Here is a 17,006-nt window from a genome sequence, read left to right on the forward strand (position 1 = left end):
TTCTATGATTTCATTGATAGGCATTAACTGGAGACATCCAGAATATGGGAAGACACTGAGATATGAGAGAATTAAAGGTTGTCAGGGGCAAGGGAGGAACAGGGAGTGCTTGAGGTGAATACAGGATTTGCAGGGGGTGAGGGAGGGTTGGTTGTGGAGAATGAAAGAGTCCCCAACTAGAAAGTGGTGATGGTTGCAGAGGATCGTGAAGGTCCTTAATGCTCCAGAAGCGTACCACCTAACATCAATTTTATTGATTAAAAATTTAAGGAAAAAATACACAAATCTGTGACAAACAAAATAGAAATCAAGAAAATAAAATACAGAAAAACTGAATGAAAAGAAGCTCAGGGGAAGCGAATTCAATCTCCACTGGGTAGAAAGTGAGTTGATGGCATCCACGGGTGGCAGAGAGGGATGGAGGATGCAAAGGCAAACCCTCCCCTGGACACGGTGTTTCCAGAAATGGAAATTTGGAAAGGGCTCTGGGTCTCTGTCCAGAGCAGGGGTCGATTCTCCTTGCAGAGGTGGGTCAATCATCGTGGGCATCTGGGTCTTGGGCAGAAGCCAGGGCAGGCTCTCCCTTCAGAGGTGTTCTCTTATCCCCTGACTCAGGTTCTCCTGCCAAAATCCGAGCACGGGCAGGCAGAAGCGAACATGTAGGTGGAGGTGGAGGTTCTCCCCCGGGGATTGGAGCATTGGTGCCTGGGCCTGAGGGTCCTGCTTGCACAGAGATCTGATCTTCCCAGTGTGCTGGCCAATACCCAGTTGGCCTGGTGTCTATGGGAAGGCATGTCTCAGGTCTCGATCTCCTCTCAGTGGATCCCTGAGTCCTGGACAGGTAGCAACCACCTCTGTAGAGACAGGGCTGGGAAGTGGAGCCTGGTTGAACCTGGGGGCTGGTGCTGGAGCTGTGAGAGAAGAAAAGGTTACCCACAGGCCTGCCTTTGCCCTTTGCCTCTCTGGAGACAATTCTACCCTGAGCTGTGGAGACAATTCTCAGTTTAGGAAGTCACAATAGGATGTCGTCCTGCCTGCAGTCCACCAAGCAGAAGGTCTGAGGCCAGCCTTTGCTCCAGGTCCAGCACCAGCTTTGGGGGACTCCTCCTGTGTAGCTCAGGACTCCTTCCCCACACACTCACATGCACCAGCACCTCCTCACCTCTGTGCTCACCGTGCTGGGCTCCTGGTCCTCCTGCTGCCTCAGAGGCAGAGGTTCTCAGGGCTCTGGGTCGGACCCGGGCGTGCTGAGCTCCGTGGCAGCCTGAGACTGGGCCGCCGGGTGTGTCTTGGGTGGTGAAGGGGCAGCAGGCCTTCCCTGCTTCCTCTTCATTCCCAGTTGGGCTGAACCCTCTGTGGGCTCGCTCACCTGGAGGCTGCACTAGGCCTCAAGGGCGGGGGGTGGTGCTCCGACCCCTCCCTCGGGGAGGTGGATGGGGTGTCCCTCTCATCGGCCATATCCAGTGGGAAGCTCTGCAATGACAGTGACCATCAGCCAGCCCTGCTTGGAGTTTTCTGAGCTGGGCCTGGTCAGTATGGCTGTTGCTTCTGCCTACTCAAACTTTGGCTCCCAGAACCAACAGAGACGTGTGTCTGCTCAGATACCTACCCGGGAGAATGGAGACCCACCTGAGGGTGTGAGGTCAGCCTGGGCGGCTGGTGTTGCCTGCCCTGTCCTCATCCCACCCAGCCTGCTTTCCCCTGGGATGTGGATACAACCGGCCCACAGACTTCTGACCCCACATCCGCCTCGGTTTGCTTGAGGCAGACACACCCCAAGAAACCCCCATCCACACACACAGGCAAAGGACCGAGTGTTTCCGGGTGGCATGGGAGAGGTGGCCTGGCCCGGCCTGGGGCTCCCTGTGTTACCTTTCTGTTTCTCTGGGCAAAGGGCCAGAGGCCTCTCGGCGGGGGCCCTGAGCCAGCGTCCACAGGGTTCCCACACACTCTGCCTGTGAGCTCTCCTGAGGCCCCGGCCTCTGGGCAGGGGCAAACAGCAGAACATCTTGGCAGCAAGTGATCTGGCTGGGGCTCCTCTCCACCCTGGAGGCCTGGATACCTGTGTTCCGGGTTCTGTTGTTTTATGTTGCCAGGAAGTGACATCATTTCCTGGGGTTTGTGCTGAGGTCCCTTCCCCAAAGCTCCCCAAGAAATCTCTTGGTTTCTGACTGCTGAACCCACCCCCCCCCCCCCCGAGGCCATGTGCAGGCACAGAGACGCCCACACAGCTCACCCTACATCCTTGGGGAGCCCTGGATGCAGCCAGGGCCTGAGCTCGGAGGACCCCGCTGCTCTCAGACCAGACCCCTTTTTCTCATAAGTGATGTGGCCCTGGACAAGCATATGCCCCTCAGGGTTTCCCCAGTCTCTCCATCTGCAGAGTGTGGATCACTCTCCCATCTGCCTCCTAGGTCTGTCGGCCTATGATCACCTCCGTGCCTTTCAACCTTGGGCTGATATGTCTCGGAGCTTGTGCACTGAGACTTCCAAAAGAAGAATTCAAATAGGGCTGACATACCACCGAATGGGGCAGAACATGGCCTGGATGGGTTCTGGACCTAGGAAAAGGCAGTCGTCTCGCCTTCCTGATATTTCAAGATCCCACCCCGAAACACACACACACACTGTGGGAGATCTTGAGGTAAGATTCAGACCTCTCCCCTCCAATATAGAACAACCTTCGTCACCCTCCTGTTCCACTGAGATTCTGGCTCAAGTGTCCCACCTCAGTCTCTAGGGGAGATCAAGGCTTCCCCTATGATGCCTCCCAGGCTTCTCTCTTTTACTCTCATCCCCTTGGGTCATTTCCCCCCTTGCAGTGTGAATGGGCCTCTCATTGTTTCCAACCTGGAGATTGATTCATGCAAATTCTGTGAAATCTTATCATTTCCTCTCTCCTTTTTCAGTCTCTGTCTCTAGATGTGTCTGTTTCTTATCCTTCCTAAATTCAGTCTATTAATTTTTCCCTCTCTCTCTGTCTCTCTTGTGTATGCATGCCTATGAATATATGTATGCATGTCTATTGTTAGCCTAGGTTTAAGTTTTAGGTTTTAGTTTTCAGTGAGATAAAGGATTGGGATTGGAGTTGCTGTGAGGGGAAGGGATAGGGGTGATGCTCTTGTTTCTGGTTGACTGAGTGATGTGAGTTCTTAGTCTCTTTTTCATATCAACCCCTCCTCATAGACACCACTTGCAAATAGTCTCTCATATTCAGTTTGCTACCTTTTAATTTGTGAATGCTTAGCCTTTTTTGTTGCAAAGCTGTTCAATTGCATAGAAGCCCCTGGTGTTCTTTGGTTTCCTGTTTCCCTTACTTGAAGAGAGCCATTTTTGCTTCCCACACCAAATGTTAAGGAGCCTAAGGCACGTGCTTATTTCAAGGAGTTTCAAACCTCCCTTGTGGCTCATCCGGTAAAGAGTCCACCTGCAAGGCGGGAGACCTGGGTTCGATTCCCGGGTTGGGAAATCCCCTGGAGAAGGGAAAAGCTACCCGCTCCAGTATTCTGGCCTGGAGAATCCAATGGCCTGTATAGTCCATGGGGTTGCAAAAAGTCAGACAAAACTGAGCGACTTTCACTTTCACTCAGAACTTCTAGCTTTGGGTTGACGTGTGTCACTGATTTTGTGGTGCTATGAGAACAAAAGGCAATGTGATTCTTCAGATGCAGCCATCCAGTTTTGCCATGGCCCTTTCTTGAAGAGGCTTTTGTGTTCCCATTTGCAGATTCTCCCCTCCTTTGTAGTAGGTGAATTGACCATAGAAGCTTGGGTTTATTTCTTGGACTCTCAACTCTGTTGTACGGATCTGGATGCGTGTGTATGTTTGTGTGCCCAACACCACACTGTCCAGATGATCCTAGTGTAGCAGTCTAGTTGGCTATCAGGCATCCTGGTAGACCCATATCAGGCCTTCTTTCCTTAGACTGTACAGACAATATAGGCTCCTTTGTGTTTTCATACCCATTTTGGAGTTCCTTGGTTTAGTGCCCTGAGAACATTGCTTGGCAACTTGAGAGGAATAGCACGGACCCTCTGGATTGCCTTCGGGGATGTGACATCATTTTACCAATAGGAATCCTTCCAATCCATGAGCTCAGCTTATTTTCCATCGGATCATGTGGATATCATCTTCTTTCATCCATCTCTTGCAGTTTTCTGAGACCAGGTCCTTCCCTCCTGGGTTAGATGGACTCCTGGGTATTTCCTCCTAGTGTATGTCATTGTCAATGGGTTTGATACTTACCTTCTCATTCTAAGAGTTTGTGGTGAGCATTGGAAATGCAAAGGATTTTCCCCCCTTCCCCTCTGTCCATCTCTCTGAGCCACCAGGTAGAACAGGCGTAGTCAGGGTCACCCGGGGCTCAGGGAGTGCAGCTAGACTGTGTTTCTCAGGCCCTCAGTGCTGGGCATCATTCGCTATACTCTCCATGAACCTTCCTTGGTCTGGTGTCCCTTCAGACCTCTCCCTAGTTTTAATAACCTTGCTTGTGTTCTTTGTCTCTTTGGAGACACATCCTTTATCAGCTGTGTGTTTGCAAGTGTTTGTCTGCCAGTGTGTGACGTATCCTTTGCGTTTTTTCGTAAGGTCTTTACCAGAGTGGAGACCTTTGATTTTGCACAGTCCACAGGATTGCCTTTTTGTGCATTGCCTTTCTGTATTGTTTCTGAAGACTCCAAGCTCATGTCTAGCCTCTGCTCGATTTTCTGCTGGATTTGTGAGATGTTTGGCATGGAAAATATGTCTCAGAAAAATTCGAAACGAATTTGGTGTAAGGTGTCAAGTTTCCATCCTCATTCACGTCATCCCCTCTGGTTTTCAATTCATCGCTCCTGAACTCCTTTGGAGACCTTGTGGGAAGTTTGGTTGCCTTTCAGTTTGAATTCCTGCTCTTTAACAGATTCACCCAGTTCTGCCAGCAGGGACACGGTAAAGGGTGAGTGAGGGGCAGCCTGCCCTCCCAGCACTGACCACACTGTGTGGTGAGTGTTGCTCTCCCCTCTGGGAGCCCCAGGCCACAGGCATCCCAGTGAGTAGCCAGCTCTGTTCGCAGCTGAAAGGAGTTAGTCTCTCAGGAGCCTCTGTGAGGTTGCCTTTGGGTCTCCCCGGGTGGGAGTTTACAGTGACAGGACCCATGGCACTGCAAGTGAAGTGAGAACCCATATGACATCCGCCACTGCTCCTAAAGAGATGCACCTGAGGCCCCTTGAAGGTCCTGCACAGAGAGCTCTTTAGTGGACATGCTGGAAACTCTGTTTCCTCGTGGGCTGCCCAGGGCAGGCTCTCAGCAGTCCAGACACAGACCACGGTGATGACCGGCTCTGCTCTCTCCAAAGGGTTTTCATTGGTGTGTATCCTCATCTGAGCAGTCAGGCCATGTGTACTGCCTCTCCTTGCAACTTCTAGGCCAGGGCTCCTAGGCTAGAACTCTCAGGTCTAACTTGTAGAACTAGGCTACACCGGCCAAGTGCATTGCCTGTCCTCGCAACGTCACAGCTCTCTTCTCTTCTTTACTGCACATTGATTTTCAAGAGTGTGTTTGGGCCACAAGGATGTTGGGTCTTTCTCTAGCCTTATCTCATGAAGTTGAGACAACCTCATTGTTTCTGGTTGTTCCTGTGCTCTGTTTTTCCCATTCTCTTTCCTGGCTTCTTTTTGTGACTTTGTTTGTGCCTGAGGAAGAGCTCAGCATTTCTCTTCTGCCTGAGACATCACACAACAGTAATGCCCACCTGGAGATTAGTTGCCAAAAGGGCCTCGTTTTGCAGATGACATCTTGAAATCACCTGCACTGCCGTTTCTGATACACAAAGGCTGCCCTAAAGGAAATAAAGAACAAGTCCCAAGTCTAGTCTTAAAATATGTGGGCTGTCTAATGAAACCACCTTTTCTATGATTTCATTGATAGGCATTAACTGGAGACATCCAGAATATGGGAAGACACTGAGATATGAGAGAATTAAAGGTTGTCAGGGGCAAGGGAGGAACAGGGAGTGCTTGAGGTGAATACAGGATTTGCAGGGGGTGAGGGAGGGTTGGTTGTGGAGAATGAAAGAGTCCCAAACTAGAAAGTGGTGATGGTTGCAGAGGATCGTGAAGGTCCTTAATGCTCCAGAAGCGTACCACCTAACATCAATTTTATTGATTAAAAATTTAAGGAAAAAATACACAAATCTGTGACAAACAAAATAGAAATCAAGAAAATAAAATACAGAAAAACTGAATGAAAAGAAGCTCAGGGGAAGCGAATTCAATCTCCACTGGGTAGAAAGTGAGTTGATGGCATCCACGGGTGGCAGAGAGGGATGGAGGATGCAAAGGCAAACCCTCCCCTGGACACGGTGTTTCCAGAAATGGAAATTTGGAAAGGGCTCTGGGTCTCTGTCCAGAGCAGGGGTCGATTCTCCTTGCAGAGGTGGGTCAATCATCGTGGGCATCTGGGTCTTGGGCAGAAGCCAGGGCAGGCTCTCCCTTCAGAGGTGTTCTCTTATCCCCTGACTCAGGTTCTCCTGCCAAAATCCGAGCACGGGCAGGCAGAAGCGAACATGTAGGTGGAGGTGGAGGTTCTCCCCCGGGGATTGGAGCATTGGTGCCTGGGCCTGAGGGTCCTGCTTGCACAGAGATCTGATCTTCCCAGTGTGCTGGCCAATACCCAGTTGGCCTGGTGTCTATGGGAAGGCATGTCTCAGGTCTCGATCTCCTCTCAGTGGATCCCTGAGTCCTGGACAGGTAGCAACCACCTCTGTAGAGACAGGGCTGGGAAGTGGAGCCTGGTTGAACCTGGGGGCTGGTGCTGGAGCTGTGAGAGAAGAAAAGGTTACCCACAGGCCTGCCTTTGCCCTTTGCCTCTCTGGAGACAATTCTACCCTGAGCTGTGGAGACAATTCTCAGTTTAGGAAGTCACAATAGGATGTCGTCCTGCCTGCAGTCCACCAAGCAGAAGGTCTGAGGCCAGCCTTTGCTCCAGGTCCAGCACCAGCTTTGGGGGACTCCTCCTGTGTAGCTCAGGACTCCTTCCCCACACACTCACATGCACCAGCACCTCCTCACCTCTGTGCTCACCGTGCTGGGCTCCTGGTCCTCCTGCTGCCTCAGAGGCAGAGGTTCTCAGGGCTCTGGGTCGGACCCGGGCGTGCTGAGCTCCGTGGCAGCCTGAGACTGGGCCGCCGGGTGTGTCTTGGGTGGTGAAGGGGCAGCAGGCCTTCCCTGCTTCCTCTTCATTCCCAGTTGGGCTGAACCCTCTGTGGGCTCGCTCACCTGGAGGCTGCACTAGGCCTCAAGGGCGGGGGGTGGTGCTCCGACCCCTCCCTCGGGGAGGTGGATGGGGTGTCCCTCTCATCGGCCATATCCAGTGGGAAGCTCTGCAATGACAGTGACCATCAGCCAGCCCTGCTTGGAGTTTTCTGAGCTGGGCCTGGTCAGTATGGCTGTTGCTTCTGCCTACTCAAACTTTGGCTCCCAGAACCAACAGAGACGTGTGTCTGCTCAGATACCTACCCGGGAGAATGGAGACCCACCTGAGGGTGTGAGGTCAGCCTGGGCGGCTGGTGTTGCCTGCCCTGTCCTCATCCCACCCAGCCTGCTTTCCCCTGGGATGTGGATACAACCGGCCCACAGACTTCTGACCCCACATCCGCCTCGGTTTGCTTGAGGCAGACACACCCCAAGAAACCCCCATCCACACACACAGGCAAAGGACCGAGTGTTTCCGGGTGGCATGGGAGAGGTGGCCTGGCCCGGCCTGGGGCTCCCTGTGTTACCTTTCTGTTTCTCTGGGCAAAGGGCCAGAGGCCTCTCGGCGGGGGCCCTGAGCCAGCGTCCACAGGGTTCCCACACACTCTGCCTGTGAGCTCTCCTGAGGCCCCGGCCTCTGGGCAGGGGCAAACAGCAGAACATCTTGGCAGCAAGTGATCTGGCTGGGGCTCCTCTCCACCCTGGAGGCCTGGATACCTGTGTTCCGGGTTCTGTTGTTTTATGTTGCCAGGAAGTGACATCATTTCCTGGGGTTTGTGCTGAGGTCCCTTCCCCAAAGCTCCCCAAGAAATCTCTTGGTTTCTGACTGCTGAACCCACCCCCCCCCCCCCCGAGGCCATGTGCAGGCACAGAGACGCCCACACAGCTCACCCTACATCCTTGGGGAGCCCTGGATGCAGCCAGGGCCTGAGCTCGGAGGACCCCGCTGCTCTCAGACCAGACCCCTTTTTCTCATAAGTGATGTGGCCCTGGACAAGCATATGCCCCTCAGGGTTTCCCCAGTCTCTCCATCTGCAGAGTGTGGATCACTCTCCCATCTGCCTCCTAGGTCTGTCGGCCTATGATCACCTCCGTGCCTTTCAACCTTGGGCTGATATGTCTCGGAGCTTGTGCACTGAGACTTCCAAAAGAAGAATTCAAATAGGGCTGACATACCACCGAATGGGGCAGAACATGGCCTGGATGGGTTCTGGACCTAGGAAAAGGCAGTCGTCTCGCCTTCCTGATATTTCAAGATCCCACCCCGAAACACACACACACACTGTGGGAGATCTTGAGGTAAGATTCAGACCTCTCCCCTCCAATATAGAACAACCTTCGTCACCCTCCTGTTCCACTGAGATTCTGGCTCAAGTGTCCCACCTCAGTCTCTAGGGGAGATCAAGGCTTCCCCTATGATGCCTCCCAGGCTTCTCTCTTTTACTCTCATCCCCTTGGGTCATTTCCCCCCTTGCAGTGTGAATGGGCCTCTCATTGTTTCCAACCTGGAGATTGATTCATGCAAATTCTGTGAAATCTTATCATTTCCTCTCTCCTTTTTCAGTCTCTGTCTCTAGATGTGTCTGTTTCTTATCCTTCCTAAATTCAGTCTATTAATTTTTCCCTCTCTCTCTGTCTCTCTTGTGTATGCATGCCTATGAATATATGTATGCATGTCTATTGTTAGCCTAGGTTTAAGTTTTAGGTTTTAGTTTTCAGTGAGATAAAGGATTGGGATTGGAGTTGCTGTGAGGGGAAGGGATAGGGGTGATGCTCTTGTTTCTGGTTGACTGAGTGATGTGAGTTCTTAGTCTCTTTTTCATATCAACCCCTCCTCATAGACACCACTTGCAAATAGTCTCTCATATTCAGTTTGCTACCTTTTAATTTGTGAATGCTTAGCCTTTTTTGTTGCAAAGCTGTTCAATTGCATAGAAGCCCCTGGTGTTCTTTGGTTTCCTGTTTCCCTTACTTGAAGAGAGCCATTTTTGCTTCCCACACCAAATGTTAAGGAGCCTAAGGCACGTGCTTATTTCAAGGAGTTTCAAACCTCCCTTGTGGCTCATCCGGTAAAGAGTCCACCTGCAAGGCGGGAGACCTGGGTTCGATTCCCGGGTTGGGAAATCCCCTGGAGAAGGGAAAAGCTACCCGCTCCAGTATTCTGGCCTGGAGAATCCAATGGCCTGTATAGTCCATGGGGTTGCAAAAAGTCAGACAAAACTGAGCGACTTTCACTTTCACTCAGAACTTCTAGCTTTGGGTTGACGTGTGTCACTGATTTTGTGGTGCTATGAGAACAAAAGGCAATGTGATTCTTCAGATGCAGCCATCCAGTTTTGCCATGGCCCTTTCTTGAAGAGGCTTTTGTGTTCCCATTTGCAGATTCTCCCCTCCTTTGTAGTAGGTGAATTGACCATAGAAGCTTGGGTTTATTTCTTGGACTCTCAACTCTGTTGTACGGATCTGGATGCGTGTGTATGTTTGTGTGCCCAACACCACACTGTCCAGATGATCCTAGTGTAGCAGTCTAGTTGGCTATCAGGCATCCTGGTAGACCCATATCAGGCCTTCTTTCCTTAGACTGTACAGACAATATAGGCTCCTTTGTGTTTTCATACCCATTTTGGAGTTCCTTGGTTTAGTGCCCTGAGAACATTGCTTGGCAACTTGAGAGGAATAGCACGGACCCTCTGGATTGCCTTCGGGGATGTGACATCATTTTACCAATAGGAATCCTTCCAATCCATGAGCTCAGCTTATTTTCCATCGGATCATGTGGATATCATCTTCTTTCATCCATCTCTTGCAGTTTTCTGAGACCAGGTCCTTCCCTCCTGGGTTAGATGGACTCCTGGGTATTTCCTCCTAGTGTATGTCATTGTCAATGGGGTTGATACTTACCTTCTCATTCTAAGAGTTTGTGGTGAGCATTGGAAATGCAAAGGATTTTCCCCCCTTCCCCTCTGTCCATCTCTCTGAGCCACCAGGTAGAACAGGCGTAGTCAGGGTCACACGGGGCTCAGGGAGTGCAGCTAGACTGTGTTTCTCAGGCCCTCAGTGCTGGGCATCATTCGCTATACTCTCCATGAACCTTCCTTGGTCTGGTGTCCCTTCAGACCTCTCCCTAGTTTTAATAACCTTGCTTGTGTTCTTTGTCTCTTTGGAGACACATCCTTTATCAGCTGTGTGTTTGCAAGTGTTTGTCTGCCAGTGTGTGACGTATCCTTTGCGTTTTTTCGTAAGGTCTTTACCAGAGTGGAGACCTTTGATTTTGCACAGTCCACAGGATTGCCTTTTTGTGCATTGCCTTTCTGTATTGTTTCTGAAGACTCCAAGCTCATGTCTAGCCTCTGCTCGATTTTCTGCTGGATTTGTGAGATGTTTGGCATGGAAAATATGTCTCAGAAAAATTCGAAACGAATTTGGTGTAAGGTGTCAAGTTTCCATCCTCATTCACGTCATCCCCTCTGGTTTTCAATTCATCGCTCCTGAACTCCTTTGGAGACCTTGTGGGAAGTTTGGTTGCCTTTCAGTTTGAATTCCTGCTCTTTAACAGATTCACCCAGTTCTGCCAGCAGGGACACGGTAAAGGGTGAGTGAGGGGCAGCCTGCCCTCCCAGCACTGACCACACTGTGTGGTGAGTGTTGCTCTCCCCTCTGGGAGCCCCAGGCCACAGGCATCCCAGTGAGTAGCCAGCTCTGTTCGCAGCTGAAAGGAGTTAGTCTCTCAGGAGCCTCTGTGAGGTTGCCTTTGGGTCTCCCCGGGTGGGAGTTTACAGTGACAGGACCCATGGCACTGCAAGTGAAGTGAGAACCCATATGACATCCGCCACTGCTCCTAAAGAGATGCACCTGAGGCCCCTTGAAGGTCCTGCACAGAGAGCTCTTTAGTGGACATGCTGGAAACTCTGTTTCCTCGTGGGCTGCCCAGGGCAGGCTCTCAGCAGTCCAGACACAGACCACGGTGATGACCGGCTCTGCTCTCTCCAAAGGGTTTTCATTGGTGTGTATCCTCATCTGAGCAGTCAGGCCATGTGTACTGCCTCTCCTTGCAACTTCTAGGCCAGGGCTCCTAGGCTAGAACTCTCAGGTCTAACTTGTAGAACTAGGCTACACCGGCCAAGTGCATTGCCTGTCCTCGCAACGTCACAGCTCTCTTCTCTTCTTTACTGCACATTGATTTTCAAGAGTGTGTTTGGGCCACAAGGATGTTGGGTCTTTCTCTAGCCTTATCTCATGAAGTTGAGACAACCTCATTGTTTCTGGTTGTTCCTGTGCTCTGTTTTTCCCATTCTCTTTCCTGGCTTCTTTTTGTGACTTTGTTTGTGCCTGAGGAAGAGCTCAGCATTTCTCTTCTGCCTGAGACATCACACAACAGTAATGCCCACCTGGAGATTAGTTGCCAAAAGGGCCTCGTTTTGCAGATGACATCTTGAAATCACCTGCACTGCCGTTTCTGATACACAAAGGCTGCCCTAAAGGAAATAAAGAACAAGTCCCAAGTCTAGTCTTAAAATATGTGGGCTGTCTAATGAAACCACCTTTTCTATGATTTCATTGATAGGCATTAACTGGAGACATCCAGAATATGGGAAGACACTGAGATATGAGAGAATTAAAGGTTGTCAGGGGCAAGGGAGGAACAGGGAGTGCTTGAGGTGAATACAGGATTTGCAGGGGGTGAGGGAGGGTTGGTTGTGGAGAATGAAAGAGTCCCCAACTAGAAAGTGGTGATGGTTGCAGAGGATCGTGAAGGTCCTTAATGCTCCAGAAGCGTACCACCTAACATCAATTTTATTGATTAAAAATTTAAGGAAAAAATACACAAATCTGTGACAAACAAAATAGAAATCAAGAAAATAAAATACAGAAAAACTGAATGAAAAGAAGCTCAGGGGAAGCGAATTCAATCTCCACTGGGTAGAAAGTGAGTTGATGGCATCCACGGGTGGCAGAGAGGGATGGAGGATGCAAAGGCAAACCCTCCCCTGGACACGGTGTTTCCAGAAATGGAAATTTGGAAAGGGCTCTGGGTCTCTGTCCAGAGCAGGGGTCGATTCTCCTTGCAGAGGTGGGTCAATCATCGTGGGCATCTGGGTCTTGGGCAGAAGCCAGGGCAGGCTCTCCCTTCAGAGGTGTTCTCTTATCCCCTGACTCAGGTTCTCCTGCCAAAATCCGAGCACGGGCAGGCAGAAGCGAACATGTAGGTGGAGGTGGAGGTTCTCCCCCGGGGATTGGAGCATTGGTGCCTGGGCCTGAGGGTCCTGCTTGCACAGAGATCTGATCTTCCCAGTGTGCTGGCCAATACCCAGTTGGCCTGGTGTCTATGGGAAGGCATGTCTCAGGTCTCGATCTCCTCTCAGTGGATCCCTGAGTCCTGGACAGGTAGCAACCACCTCTGTAGAGACAGGGCTGGGAAGTGGAGCCTGGTTGAACCTGGGGGCTGGTGCTGGAGCTGTGAGAGAAGAAAAGGTTACCCACAGGCCTGCCTTTGCCCTTTGCCTCTCTGGAGACAATTCTACCCTGAGCTGTGGAGACAATTCTCAGTTTAGGAAGTCACAATAGGATGTCGTCCTGCCTGCAGTCCACCAAGCAGAAGGTCTGAGGCCAGCCTTTGCTCCAGGTCCAGCACCAGCTTTGGGGGACTCCTCCTGTGTAGCTCAGGACTCCTTCCCCACACACTCACATGCACCAGCACCTCCTCACCTCTGTGCTCACCGTGCTGGGCTCCTGGTCCTCCTGCTGCCTCAGAGGCAGAGGTTCTCAGGGCTCTGGGTCGGACCCGGGCGTGCTGAGCTCCGTGGCAGCCTGAGACTGGGCCGCCGGGTGTGTCTTGGGTGGTGAAGGGGCAGCAGGCCTTCCCTGCTTCCTCTTCATTCCCAGTTGGGCTGAACCCTCTGTGGGCTCGCTCACCTGGAGGCTGCACTAGGCCTCAAGGGCGGGGGGTGGTGCTCCGACCCCTCCCTCGGGGAGGTGGATGGGGTGTCCCTCTCATCGGCCATATCCAGTGGGAAGCTCTGCAATGACAGTGACCATCAGCCAGCCCTGCTTGGAGTTTTCTGAGCTGGGCCTGGTCAGTATGGCTGTTGCTTCTGCCTACTCAAACTTTGGCTCCCAGAACCAACAGAGACGTGTGTCTGCTCAGATACCTACCCGGGAGAATGGAGACCCACCTGAGGGTGTGAGGTCAGCCTGGGCGGCTGGTGTTGCCTGCCCTGTCCTCATCCCACCCAGCCTGCTTTCCCCTGGGATGTGGATACAACCGGCCCAGAGACTTCTGACCCCACATCCGCCTCGGTTTGCTTGAGGCAGACACACCCCAAGAAACCCCCATCCACACACACAGGCAAAGGACCGAGTGTTTCCGGGTGGCATGGGAGAGGTGGCCTGGCCCGGCCTGGGGCTCCCTGTGTTACCTTTCTGTTTCTCTGGGCAAAGGGCCAGAGGCCTCTCGGCGGGGGCCCTGAGCCAGCGTCCACAGGGTTCCCACACACTCTGCCTGTGAGCTCTCCTGAGGCCCCGGCCTCTGGGCAGGGGCAAACAGCAGAACATCTTGGCAGCAAGTGATCTGGCTGGGGCTCCTCTCCACCCTGGAGGCCTGGATACCTGTGTTCCGGGTTCTGTTGTTTTATGTTGCCAGGAAGTGACATCATTTCCTGGGGTTTGTGCTGAGGTCCCTTCCCCAAAGCTCCCCAAGAAATCTCTTGGTTTCTGACTGCTGAACCCACCCCCCCCCCCCCGAGGCCATGTGCAGGCACAGAGACGCCCACACAGCTCACCCTACATCCTTGGGGAGCCCTGGATGCAGCCAGGGCCTGAGCTCGGAGGACCCCGCTGCTCTCAGACCAGACCCCTTTTTCTCATAAGTGATGTGGCCCTGGACAAGCATATGCCCCTCAGGGTTTCCCCAGTCTCTCCATCTGCAGAGTGTGGATCACTCTCCCATCTGCCTCCTAGGTCTGTCGGCCTATGATCACCTCCGTGCCTTTCAACCTTGGGCTGATATGTCTCGGAGCTTGTGCACTGAGACTTCCAAAAGAAGAATTCAAATAGGGCTGACATACCACCGAATGGGGCAGAACATGGCCTGGATGGGTTCTGGACCTAGGAAAAGGCAGTCGTCTCGCCTTCCTGATATTTCAAGATCCCACCCCGAAACACACACACACACTGTGGGAGATCTTGAGGTAAGATTCAGACCTCTCCCCTCCAATATAGAACAACCTTCGTCACCCTCCTGTTCCACTGAGATTCTGGCTCAAGTGTCCCACCTCAGTCTCTAGGGGAGATCAAGGCTTCCCCTATGATGCCTCCCAGGCTTCTCTCTTTTACTCTCATCCCCTTGGGTCATTTCCCCCCTTGCAGTGTGAATGGGCCTCTCATTGTTTCCAACCTGGAGATTGATTCATGCAAATTCTGTGAAATCTTATCATTTCCTCTCTCCTTTTTCAGTCTCTGTCTCTAGATGTGTCTGTTTCTTATCCTTCCTAAATTCAGTCTATTAATTTTTCCCTCTCTCTCTGTCTCTCTTGTGTATGCATGCCTATGAATATATGTATGCATGTCTATTGTTAGCCTAGGTTTAAGTTTTAGGTTTTAGTTTTCAGTGAGATAAAGGATTGGGATTGGAGTTGCTGTGAGGGGAAGGGATAGGGGTGATGCTCTTGTTTCTGGTTGACTGAGTGATGTGAGTTCTTAGTCTCTTTTTCATATCAACCCCTCCTCATAGACACCACTTGCAAATAGTCTCTCATATTCAGTTTGCTACCTTTTAATTTGTGAATGCTTAGCCTTTTTTGTTGCAAAGCTGTTCAATTGCATAGAAGCCCCTGGTGTTCTTTGGTTTCCTGTTTCCCTTACTTGAAGAGAGCCATTTTTGCTTCCCACACCAAATGTTAAGGAGCCTAAGGCACGTGCTTATTTCAAGGAGTTTCAAACCTCCCTTGTGGCTCATCCGGTAAAGAGTCCACCTGCAAGGCGGGAGACCTGGGTTCGATTCCCGGGTTGGGAAATCCCCTGGAGAAGGGAAAAGCTACCCGCTCCAGTATTCTGGCCTGGAGAATCCAATGGCCTGTATAGTCCATGGGGTTGCAAAAAGTCAGACAAAACTGAGCGACTTTCACTTTCACTCAGAACTTCTAGCTTTGGGTTGACGTGTGTCACTGATTTTGTGGTGCTATGAGAACAAAAGGCAATGTGATTCTTCAGATGCAGCCATCCAGTTTTGCCATGGCCCTTTCTTGAAGAGGCTTTTGTGTTCCCATTTGCAGATTCTCCCCTCCTTTGTAGTAGGTGAATTGACCATAGAAGCTTGGGTTTATTTCTTGGACTCTCAACTCTGTTGTACGGATCTGGATGCGTGTGTATGTTTGTGTGCCCAACACCACACTGTCCAGATGATCCTAGTGTAGCAGTCTAGTTGGCTATCAGGCATCCTGGTAGACCCATATCAGGCCTTCTTTCCTTAGACTGTACAGACAATATAGGCTCCTTTGTGTTTTCATACCCATTTTGGAGTTCCTTGGTTTAGTGCCCTGAGAACATTGCTTGGCAACTTGAGAGGAATAGCACGGACCCTCTGGATTGCCTTCGGGGATGTGACATCATTTTACCAATAGGAATCCTTCCAATCCATGAGCTCAGCTTATTTTCCATCGGATCATGTGGATATCATCTTCTTTCATCCATCTCTTGCAGTTTTCTGAGACCAGGTCCTTCCCTCCTGGGTTAGATGGACTCCTGGGTATTTCCTCCTAGTGTATGTCATTGTCAATGGGGTTGATACTTACCTTCTCATTCTAAGAGTTTGTGGTGAGCATTGGAAATGCAAAGGATTTTCCCCCCTTCCCCTCTGTCCATCTCTCTGAGCCACCAGGTAGAACAGGCGTAGTCAGGGTCACCCGGGGCTCAGGGAGTGCAGCTAGACTGTGTTTCTCAGGCCCTCAGTGCTGGGCATCATTCGCTATACTCTCCATGAACCTTCCTTGGTCTGGTGTCCCTTCAGACCTCTCCCTAGTTTTAATAACCTTGCTTGTGTTCTTTGTCTCTTTGGAGACACATCCTTTATCAGCTGTGTGTTTGCAAGTGTTTGTCTGCCAGTGTGTGACGTATCCTTTGCGTTTTTTCGTAAGGTCTTTACCAGAGTGGAGACCTTTGATTTTGCACAGTCCACAGGATTGCCTTTTTGTGCATTGCCTTTCTGTATTGTTTCTGAAGACTCCAAGCTCATGTCTAGCCTCTGCTCGATTTTCTGCTGGATTTGTGAGATGTTTGGCATGGAAAATATGTCTCAGAAAAATTCGAAACGAATTTGGTGTAAGGTGTCAAGTTTCCATCCTCATTCACGTCATCCCCTCTGGTTTTCAATTCATCGCTCCTGAACTCCTTTGGAGACCTTGTGGGAAGTTTGGTTGCCTTTCAGTTTGAATTCCTGCTCTTTAACAGATTCACCCAGTTCTGCCAGCAGGGACACGGTAAAGGGTGAGTGAGGGGCAGCCTGCCCTCCCAGCACTGACCACACTGTGTGGTGAGTGTTGCTCTCCCCTCTGGGAGCCCCAGGCCACAGGCATCCCAGTGAGTAGCCAGCTCTGTTCGCAGCTGAAAGGAGTTAGTCTCTCAGGAGCCTCTGTGAGGTTGCCTTTGGGTCTCCCCGGGTGGGAGTTTACAGTGACAGGACCCATGGCACTGCAAGTGAAGTGAGAACCCATATGACATCCGCCACTGCTCCTAAAGAGATGCACCTGAGGCCCCTTGAAGGTCCTGCACAGAGAGC

Source organism: Giraffa tippelskirchi, chromosome 9 (assembly GCF_054371585.1).
Source record: "Giraffa tippelskirchi isolate mGirTip1 chromosome 9, T2T-mGirTip1v1.2.pri, whole genome shotgun sequence".
NCBI lineage: Eukaryota > Metazoa > Chordata > Mammalia > Artiodactyla > Giraffidae > Giraffa > Giraffa tippelskirchi.